Source organism: Notothenia rossii (assembly GCF_949606895.1).
Source record: "Notothenia rossii genome assembly, chromosome: 1".
Taxonomy (NCBI): Eukaryota; Metazoa; Chordata; class Actinopteri; order Perciformes; family Nototheniidae; genus Notothenia; species Notothenia rossii.
The window spans coordinates 83,449,112-83,459,844 of NC_136912.1; positions in this window are offsets into that span (position 1 = coordinate 83,449,112).

Sequence of the window (10,733 nt, forward strand, 5' to 3'; positions counted from 1 at the left end):
CGGAGCACAGGGCCCTCTCTGTGCTGCACGACAGACTGAAAGCCAAACCCAGCGTTCTTGAACAATAGATGCCCCAACGTGACACCATTTTGCTACAGTGTGTGAGTGTATGTGTTTGTGCAAGGGGGCAGGACAGATTCTTGAAAGTACAGTGACACCTAAAGGCCTAATCCTATAGGCCCTCTCCCTCTCTCCCACGAACACTTGAGTCAAGGACACGGGGAAATTTGGAGAAAACTGATGAGTTTTCACTTTTACTGCACTTGATAGTTCTAGGCGCTTGTACAGGGCATCAAATTCCTCTCCTAATGACATGCCTCGGGCTGCCTGCAGGAGAAGTGGCATTTTCATCTTCCATCCTGAGCATCTGATTGGACATTGGGTGGAAGAGGCAAAAAAAATGGATCTTGTGCTTTTTCTTTTTTTTTTATGTTCAATGTGCAATTGGATTGCACTGTGTGGGTCCTGTTTCTATGCCCTCGAACCAGTTATTTCTTTTTCTTTTTTTCTTATGTTGTTACTTTGTATTTGTCTTAAATGTTGCCAAGGTGAGATCTCAAGTACTTCTTGTGTAAGTATTTGGGCAGCTTTTTCTATTATGCACACAGGACGGACTGAATAACCAACAACGAGTTTACCCCTTAATTAATTATAAATAATTATTTTGCTCACCATTTTATTATGACATAAATTCACAGGTAAACTACAGAAATACGCAGGCCTGAAGAACACAAACATCATGAGATTTAAGATATCTTTTAAGGCTTTTTTATTTGTATTTATATATTATTGTTGGGATGTCCTAATATGACCAACTGAAGGTCATATTTTATCTTTATTTCCCTCTCCGCAATTGTTGCTAACACAGTGCTATTTGTTTTCCAACTGAGTCTATTTAAATGTACAAATCTCTCATAACACACACACACACACACACACACACACACACACACACACACACACACACACACACACACACACACACACACACACACACACACACACACACACACACACACACACACACACACACACACATTCCCCAGCTGAACAGTACCACTGTAGTGTTGAGGTCCTCACCGGGCAGCCCTTTGATCTTGCAGCGTCTCTTGTGTCTACTTTCACGGCCAGCTCTGCATGCAGAGCCAGTTTTTAATATGGCAGCGCACCCTGGGTCTCAGAGTTACAATAAACTTTACCTTCAACTGTCAGCAGGTCTTAATCACCGGGATTACGGCAGCACTAAATGTTGGATTCCTGTTAATATTCCTGCCGGTGAAAAAAGGTAAACAGACCCAGAGAGATAAATATCGCCCTCGTCTCAACAGAAATATCCTTTGGAGTTCACAATCTCATTTTCATCACTTGCAAATATGGCGCAGAAGTCAAAAGGGGAAAGAATAAGCCTCAGTTTCGATGAATGTGGACAAACACAATGGAATTCTTTTTAGGCGGTAAGCTTTCTCCTGCAAATGTACAATCGGTCATTTTCAAAGTGCCTTCAGCAGAGCTGTTATTTGCTGTCCCGGGAGGAACCATAGCTGGAGCTCACCAAGCTAATGGAGCTTCTGAGGCCTGCGAGTGGCAGGCAGCGCGCAGCGTGCTCTGTGGGCAAGAGGGATTTAGATATCCATTTAATTTAGTATCAGCAAGGAAAATATTACAGAAACAAACTTCAATTATTATATTATAGTAATTAAAAATATAAATGTTGTTATTATTATTATTATCAACTGTAGCTAATTCATAATAATATTAGTTGATCGGACAATCATACTGTATTTTCTTTTAAATAATTTTTCATAATTATTCATTTGTCGCAATGTTTTAATTTAATAAATGTTTATTGTAAATAAAATGTTAAAGGGGTGCATTTAGAGTTTTGATACCTTTTAGTTATTTCGTTAACAACGTTGCATCTCTATGTGTAGGGTTTCCTTACATTCTCCATAACAGGCAAAATATTCAAAATGACCCCGAACCCAATTTGACAAAAGCCAGTTTCATCCATATATTCACACACCCTAAAAATGGCGTCTAGTGGAGTGGAGCGTGCTGTTTTAGAAGCTAAATCCGTGCTCTGCTGGGTCCAAATATTTTACCATAGCTTAGCTGCTCCACTAAAATCTGCACTTGTGTGCACTCCATTGCCCCTTCATCTTCCTTTGAAAAAACCACTGGATTAGAGCCCGTTGTCTCAGGATTCAGGCGGCTTGACTCCTTGGCGACACGGGTCCCATGGCTGTGTCGTGGTGGGGGAATAGATTTAAACAATTCAAGAGTACAGAGTCCTCAGGGACGAGCCACTGCAGACTCTGAAAGGTTGGGACTGTGAACAAGTGTTCATGCATTTTCAACAGTGAGATAATTCACAGGGAATTCAGGTTGGTTTGAATACATTAAGTATCAAGGAGGCAGCCATTTATTTAGATTGTTCTGTATGGTCAATGTTTAGGCTGTGTATGGCTGCGCTCTGGTTACATGAGAAAATTATTTACTCCGTGCATTTATTTTCCTTCACTCTTTTTTATCCTCATTCATCCAATTGTATTCCATGAAAGTGACCCTACCTCTATTCTTTGTAGCACCCTTAAACATATTTGAATGTATGAATAAACACATGCAATCACATGCCTGCAAGATCCCCAAAACTAGAAGCACATAAATAACTTGTTTTTCACTTGAAAGGCTAGTTTTTCTCGTACGTTTGTCTTTGCTTTTTGATGCAAAGCTCAGCGAGTAAAGCGAATATTAGCAGGAAGAGACGTTTCCTCCCCCTATTCCTTTTTAGTTAATTGAATCGCCAGGAATCCTGCTATCACACCGTTAGCATCATGGATATATGGTGGCAGTCTTTATTGAAATTATTTCCACGGGTATTTGTCTCACTTCTGGCTCTGTGTCAGGCTTTTAGGAAGAGAGACAGAGGGAAAGAGGCGGGTTAGACAGAGGGGACGTGGGGAAAAGAGAATATGAAATTGATTAGTTAGCTTGGATGGAAAATAAAGACTTCATCAGGATCACTTTGTGCAGTCTTCACAATCAGCTGTGAGACAATACAGCCTCCCTAATGAGGACAGAGAGGCAGGGACTGTGCATACTCATGTACCTGCATTACGTGTGTGTGTGTGTGTGTGTGTGTGTGTGTGTGTGTGTGTGTGTGTGTGTGTGTGTGTGTGTGTGTGTGTGTGTGTGTGTGTGTGTGTGTGTGTGTGTGTGTGTGTGTGTGTGTGTGTGTGTGTGTGTGTGTGTGTGTGTGTGTGTGTGTGTGTGTGTGTGTGTGTGTGTGTGTGTGTGTGTGTGTGTGTGTGTGTGTGTGTGTGTGTGTAATAGGGTTGTGACTATAATATTAATTAATATTTACTTTTGGCTGGATAGAAAAAATAATTATAATACAATTTTAATAAATATTAATAATGATGTAACATCTTCCAGTGAGCCCTTGTCAATTAGGAAATTCTGCCAATTCAATTCTATTTCAGTCCTTATTTAGGATGATCAGTATTTAGAACAAAATTGGCGACAATTATTTAATCTTCTATCCTAATACTTTGTTCTTCTTGAATTAAATAAACATTTATTGTATGATTATTTACTAAGCATAGCTATCTGTGCAGTGAACTCTGTTGATGCATTTAAAATTAAAATCATCTCTAACAATTTAGATTTCATTTTCATTAGCGAATATAGAAATTATGTGATAAACATTAATAACTACATTGTTTATCTTACTATTAAACTACTTCAATTGAAGATCTCACTTTAAATATTTCTCATTATAATCAATAGAAAAGCAATCGGAGGAAACAAACCACCTGTATTTCCGTACTGGTAACAGTAAGGTAGTTCCTGTTTCTTCTTCTCTCTCCGTATCATGGCAGCTTGACATTATGTATTCAGCCGTGTGGTCGCTGCTGTGGGAACATTAACGGCAGACCTCCATATACCTGAAAGCCCACCAAAATGATTGAATAATCCTGCAGTGATAGCATGACAGAGACGCCCAGGAGATACAACTTGAACATAGAAGCAATAATTGACACATTTTCAGAATAACAAATGTTCTCGCTGTGCAAAACAATAATACATTAAAATACATTTACCGAGCAATCATAAATGAACAAGATGAAATATTCTCAATTTTCTCAATTTGCCTCTCTTTAGCTCATCATCAGGGTGCTAATAACGCTGCAAGCCTCTGTATTTATAACACTTCAATACACAAGAGCATCATTTAAAGGATAATTGTAAAGTTCTTATTATCAACACCATGGACAGTTTTGAGATTCATTAAACTCAAGTCTCTAACCGTGAGGGAAAGATATGCACCAAATTGGAGCAGGTTGTAAGATCCAATCAGGACAGAGCACTGACATCAGGCATCCAATCAGGAGCCTTCTCCGGGTCATGCTGATGAATCACTCTAAACTTTCTTTCTCTCTTCATTCCCCCCTCCTTACTTATCTCTATGCTGATAGAGTTTTCTGACTGAATGCGAGGATGTCTGTATTGCCACAGAGTTGCTCTCACACTCTCCCCTCCCCTGGTTATTTTCGTATGGTACAGAAACTGTGGCTGACTCCTGGAAGAAACCCTCTGGCGGCTGCTATTTATAGGGAAGGGACACAGTCACATTTGCATCTGGAGCTTATGAGACATAGTAAGACAGAAAGAGAATGAGAGAGAAGCATGAAGGAAACAGTCAATTAAAAAAATATATAACAATTTATCCTGTAACCAAAGCCATTTCTTTACAGAACAAAAAAAGGAAGAGAGCAGAGAATAATAAAAAGGGAGGGGGGGGATACAGGCGGGAGAGTGTAAGAGACACTTTGTCCAGATTCTCTTTTTCTTGCCCGTGAGTGAAAAAAAAAAAACCCAGCTTGAAATAAGACAGGCTGACCCAAATTGAATTAAATCGATTTGGATTCTCCTGAGCCAGCTTTTTCCACAGTGTACACAGTATTATCCTCCATTTCCTGTGACAGTGTCATGAGCAGTATGCATTACTCAGCTCCTTATAAAAATACTCCGGAGCTTCGCTATCGATTCTTGGGCTCCAATAATTGAGCCGCCAATGCAGAACAATGACGTCGCCATTGTTCCCGTTGAAGCCGTTAAAAGCACATCTCCCTTAAGTCCTGCACAGGGGGGAATAGCAGCGGCCTGTAGGTACGGGAGGCATGCGTGACGCTCACCATGGCATCGGCACAACATCTATGGATGATTACTAAGACCATAGGACAGTCCCTGGGCCTGCCCCCTTAAACCACGGGGCCTGAATGCTCATTACAACCTGGTTTATTTCAGGATTCAGTGGAGAAAATGATGGGAAGAAGAAAAATCTAAAACTGCCTTGATGGTTTAAACCCATTTTACGCCAGTGTTCGTTTCTATGCTTGCATGTGGAAGTGGGGTGCAATCTGTATGAGTCGTGTGCAAAATTCAACATAAAATGGAGTGCACAAATGCACCAATCGCTACGTCACTTGGCGCATCATAGAGGAGCGCATCAGGGCCTGTGTGACAGATCACAGCACCTTAATCTCCATCCACAAGGCGAGACACTGAGTGTGTGTACACAGTAGGACCTCTCTACATGACAACCACAGCAGCCAAAACATCCAAGTGACCGTTCCTGGAGCAGACTTCGGGCGCGTTAGGGTTCACCGGCACATTAAGAGGGCATAATTAAAGAGCGGTGTCGAAGTGTGAAAGGAGTTGTCTTCTCAAAGCTTTCAAATGAGCCCATTTACATTGGCGTTGTTGTCACCATTTTTTTCAGATTGGGGCTTAAGATCTAAATATGTTAATGCATCTTTACCCCCATTCACCACAAGGGCACGGGCACATTGAGTGTGGTGGAAGGGGGCTGAATGGGGAGAGAGGCAGAGGGAGAAGTGGGGATAAAAAGACGGAGGGGGAAGGTGGGGGAGGATGGCGTATACATTATTAACTACGACTTCATCACATGTTCCCAGTTTCTTGGGGACTTATTATTCCGATGCGCTTTAATGAATAACAAGAAGAGAGGGCAGAGGGAGAGAAAGCGAGTGATTGATGAAGCGAGTGCAGACACCGCCACCAGCTGGTCTGCTCCAGTACTACTCCACCAATAGCAGGGAGATGTTTGAGAAAATAGCCACAGAGGGCATCAACCTCTAAAGTGTCCCTGGCATTAGCATTTGACAGGGTCCCCGCCTGCCACGCTGCATATAGATTGGGATTTGCTTTGTCAAGGATACCTGTCAGGCGGACGCGTGACAGCCAGATTTCATGAGCTCTGCGCAGCGAGGTTGGACATGGAGTCGAGCGCTCTGCAAAGCCCCCCAGTTGGTGTGTGTATCAGTTGGTGTGTGCGCCTGCAGGATAGAGAAAGAAAGTATATTTGAGTTAGGGCAAGTCTTTGTGAGTGAGTGTGTTTGCAGGTTTGTGTGCCAGTGTCCGTACGAGTTTGTGTGATTGCTAAAGAAAATTGGAGGGTAAGGTGACCGCTGCCGTTTCTTTTTCCTTTCTAAGAGTGGGTGGGGGCACTTCTGATCACCAGCGTTCTACTTTCCACAAAGTGTATCCTCTAACGTGAGAGATATGGACATTTCTGTGTAATTCCCCAACATATTACTCACTGTCTGCTGGTCATTATGAATGCAGAAAGGTAGATGGAAGAAAAGAAGCAGAGGAAGTTAGAAGGAAGAGCAACTTTCTTTCTTAACAACCTTTGGACATATGAAAAGGTTGTTCTTAAAACGTGTCTTTCACCGTTGGCAATGTGATCTTTTGAGAACTTGGTAATTTGAACATTCTGAATATCTGGATGCAAGACAAACGTTCCAAAAGAGTTGCCACTGAGCGGCCTCTGCGCACTGCAGGGCCTCCGACAGAAGAACGAAGAGAGACTGAGTGAGCGGGGGGGAAAGAGAGGGCCTTTCAGGGGGAGAGGGAGATGAAGGGATATCAGAGATGTTCAGGTCAGTTTACAGGGTGCTGAGACTCAGGCCTGCGTGCCCCCCTGCTGGTGCTGCCTTTCATTTCGACTCAATGGGGAAAGTGTGGCATGTGTCGAGGATCATTACATGGGAATTCATAAGAGAAGAACATCTTTTCCACTTCTATGTGATCCCTTCATTTGTCCATTCCGCTGACCCTTCTCAGCTTTTTTTTTACCTTAAGCTCTTCCTGACTCCTATCCATACAAATGAACAGACTGGGCGTTTATGACCAACATATTTTATCATGAAATGGGTAATTGAATATTATTTATAATGATATCTCAAAATATTGCGTGTTTTCTGGTAAGTCATTCATTAAATTGTGTAGACCGTTTTTTTATACTCCAATACAATTTCAAAGTACATTTCTTCCTAATTTTATAAAGAACTACACTGCCAGATCAATACCACACCTGCGAGAGAAATGTAAATAATATTTCCATCTAACAAATTGGAGCAGATGTAATAACTGTAATTATTCCAGTTTAAGTTCAGTTCATAAATTACATTGCATTTGAAATAAAAAATGCGATCTTCAAATATTTCCTCAAAGAGTATGAAAAATATTTTTGTTGAATTGTAGTTACGGTGTGCTTGTAACTATGAAGTTAGACAACTTACTTGTGTATTATGATATTTTGTTGTTTTATTTCATCATGGTTTGATTTGATTTAAAAGACAATTAATTATCATATTGACTTATCAATCAGGGATGTAGGGCACAACCACGCGTATGCCAGACGTAACCGAAACTGTCGATGGTTCATGATAAAGAATCTCTCAGAAATATTCATTATTATTTTTTTAATGAGGGCATCTGGGTTTCTGACTGATCGTCGGACAAAATAAGCATTCTGAAGGTGACAACTTAGAGTTTAGGAAATAGGGATTTGCAAGCTGAATTAAGTTTTGGCAGGTTACAAGATAGAAAAGCATTAGTTTAAGCACAAAGTAAAAGCAAACCATCATACCAGAAAATCCATTAGTCTTGAGGAATGTGCATGAAGAAATGTTACACATGTGGGAAAAGAGGAAGTCAAAACAGCAGGAGTGTTTGCATTGAGGAATGACAATAAATGAAAAGACAGGGTGCATAATAAGCTCAGTCGTCGCCTCAGTTTTGATGCCTCTCCAGATCAGAAGCAATTTTGCCGGCAATAGTTAGTGAAAGGTGACATCTTGTCAAAACTTGAATACCAGTCCCTCTGCAATGGCTTTAGACTTCGACAGTCAGTCTCCCACAAATGACCACAGTCTGGCCTGGTCCTCGTCATCTTTATTTTGTAACTCTAACCCCATCTGCAGCTGTTTTCGCAGCCCTTTGATTTCCCTTTTCTTCCCAACAATCAGACCAACTGGTACTGTGGTGCACAAAAGGCTGCTACTTGTCTCCTCTGATGTGTGACAGCTTAACTGTTTCTCTGCTTGGCCAAGACTAAGTGCAGCAAACAAGCAGGAAAGACCCAGGGATTCAGCTGGTGACTACCGGCAGCCAGACTTCATAGACCTGGCTAACCGTGTTTATTACACAGGGTCAGAGGTCATGCGTTGCCTAATAACCTCAGGCGGGGCACGCCGTCGCGGCTGGCTGCGAAGACAAGGCGATCGCCACCAAGAACGGCTGTCGCACTTGTTCCCTCAGAAGAAGAAAAAAGGGGAGTGTCTGGAGAGCTTGAGTTTAAGAGTTTTGGGAATTGGGAGGGTCTCCACCTGTAACCCGTCACTCAAAGCCTGTCATCACCGATATCAGCCATTCATCATGTTTGTAAAATCATTAATCTCATTCCTCCCAAGGAGCAACTGGTTGCAGATGGGATCCATCTCTGTCTTGTTCTGCTAAGCGATACCTTCATCTGTTGTGTCTTGGTACTGAGGCAGCTTACATCTATGCTGACAAGCTACAATCTGTAATTAAGGCCTGTAGCCGCTCTTGTAAAAACTCTTCTCTTTTGTCCCAAGGTTGTAGAACGCACTAGCAATAAGCTGTGACATATAAAGGCATCAGAGTTTTCTCCAGGTGATGAGAACCAGGATGCGTTCACATGCAGCCTCGAGACTAAATCATCTATCATTTTGTCGCACAAGTCCAGACAAAAAGATCACACGCACAGAACAGAAAGCAATGGCTTTGTACGCTGGCAGGAGCAGAGGAAATCTCCCAAGACTCGGCTTTATTGCCTCTCTCAGCCCTATAATGATGTTAGGACTCTGGGCTGCTTTGGTTTGTTGCGCTCCGGCTCCCCAATCAACATCCATTTGGCTTTGGGGAAGAAGCTGATATTGGACCGGATGCATTGAAACTACCCCGAACAGGTTAAACCCCAGACTGCAGACACACACAATGAAAATATGCATGTTCACACACACACACACACACACACACACACACACACACACACACACACACACACACACACACACACACACACACACACACACACACACACACACACACATACATACACACACACACACACACACACACACACACACACACACACACACACACACACACACACACACACACACACACACACACACACACACACACACACACACACACACACACACACACACACACACACACACACACACACACACACACACACACACCAAACAATATTTCCCCAAATTCTGCCTGAAATATTTCGTATGTTTAAAAACTTGGGCAAAGTTCTGTTGGTTTGAATTTCGTTTTTTTTTCACGGCATTAGTTTGTTATGACCGACTGTTGCTTGTTAAAGGGTTTGAAATAGGATTAAAGAAGGATAACACTTTTTGGTTTGTGTCTTTGGTCTTATTTTCTTTTTCCGTCGTTACCAGGGGTAATGATAACGCTGTACCTACCAAACTAATTGCTGAAATTTTGGAACATTTTGGCTATCTTACTACTAGGACGTTTAAGAGAGCCAGAAAGACGAGCATTCAGATGATCAGACAGGTTGTAAATAAGAAAGCTCTCATTACCATAAAACTCTGGGTTAACACATTAAACTTTAACTCCAGCCTAAACCGTGATGGATGTTTACAATGAACAGTTTGGGAATTACTTTACAGTTCACCTTTCTTCTGTCTTTTCTTTGGCTGCTCATATTTCTCATCTTGTCCAACTTTTTTATGTCTCCAGACCTTAGCAGTTAACTTTGTGAGTATAAACATATTACAAATAGGATTGATGGCCAAATGTAAGAAAATAAGACCCTCTTTAATAAAAGTGGAATTTCCTTTTAAAAACATTGGGGGGATAGAGTGGGTGTAAATGTGTACATGTTACTGTTGCCAAACAAAAATAATTAAATGATCCAATTACTTAAAATGTACTACACATCCCTCTCCCAAATTGCACAGCTGTGACCATGTGTGTGTCTTTGTTAGTGTGTGGCCGCTCGTTCACAGGCTGTCTTCTGAATTTATCATGTCACATAAACCCATAGTTGCTTAACTCATCAGGGGCCCCTTTTAAGAGCTGTATTCTCTCACAGATACACACAATCTCACAAAATATGAAAACACACAACCAAAGCCCCGCTTCTGGGGTTCAACAGTTCACATGGTCACCTTGTGAACTATCCTTCAACCTCCGTTAGACATCAGTGGTCCCTCTTCTCTCCAGAGCGAAGGGAGGACTTAAATGAAATAATAAATATCCGCAGTATGGCTCCCACTTGCACACCAGGCCACTCTGACCCCTCTCAGGACCTTCCCAAGCAGGCAGGAAGAGCCAGCGAGGTGCAGGGAGCGGGA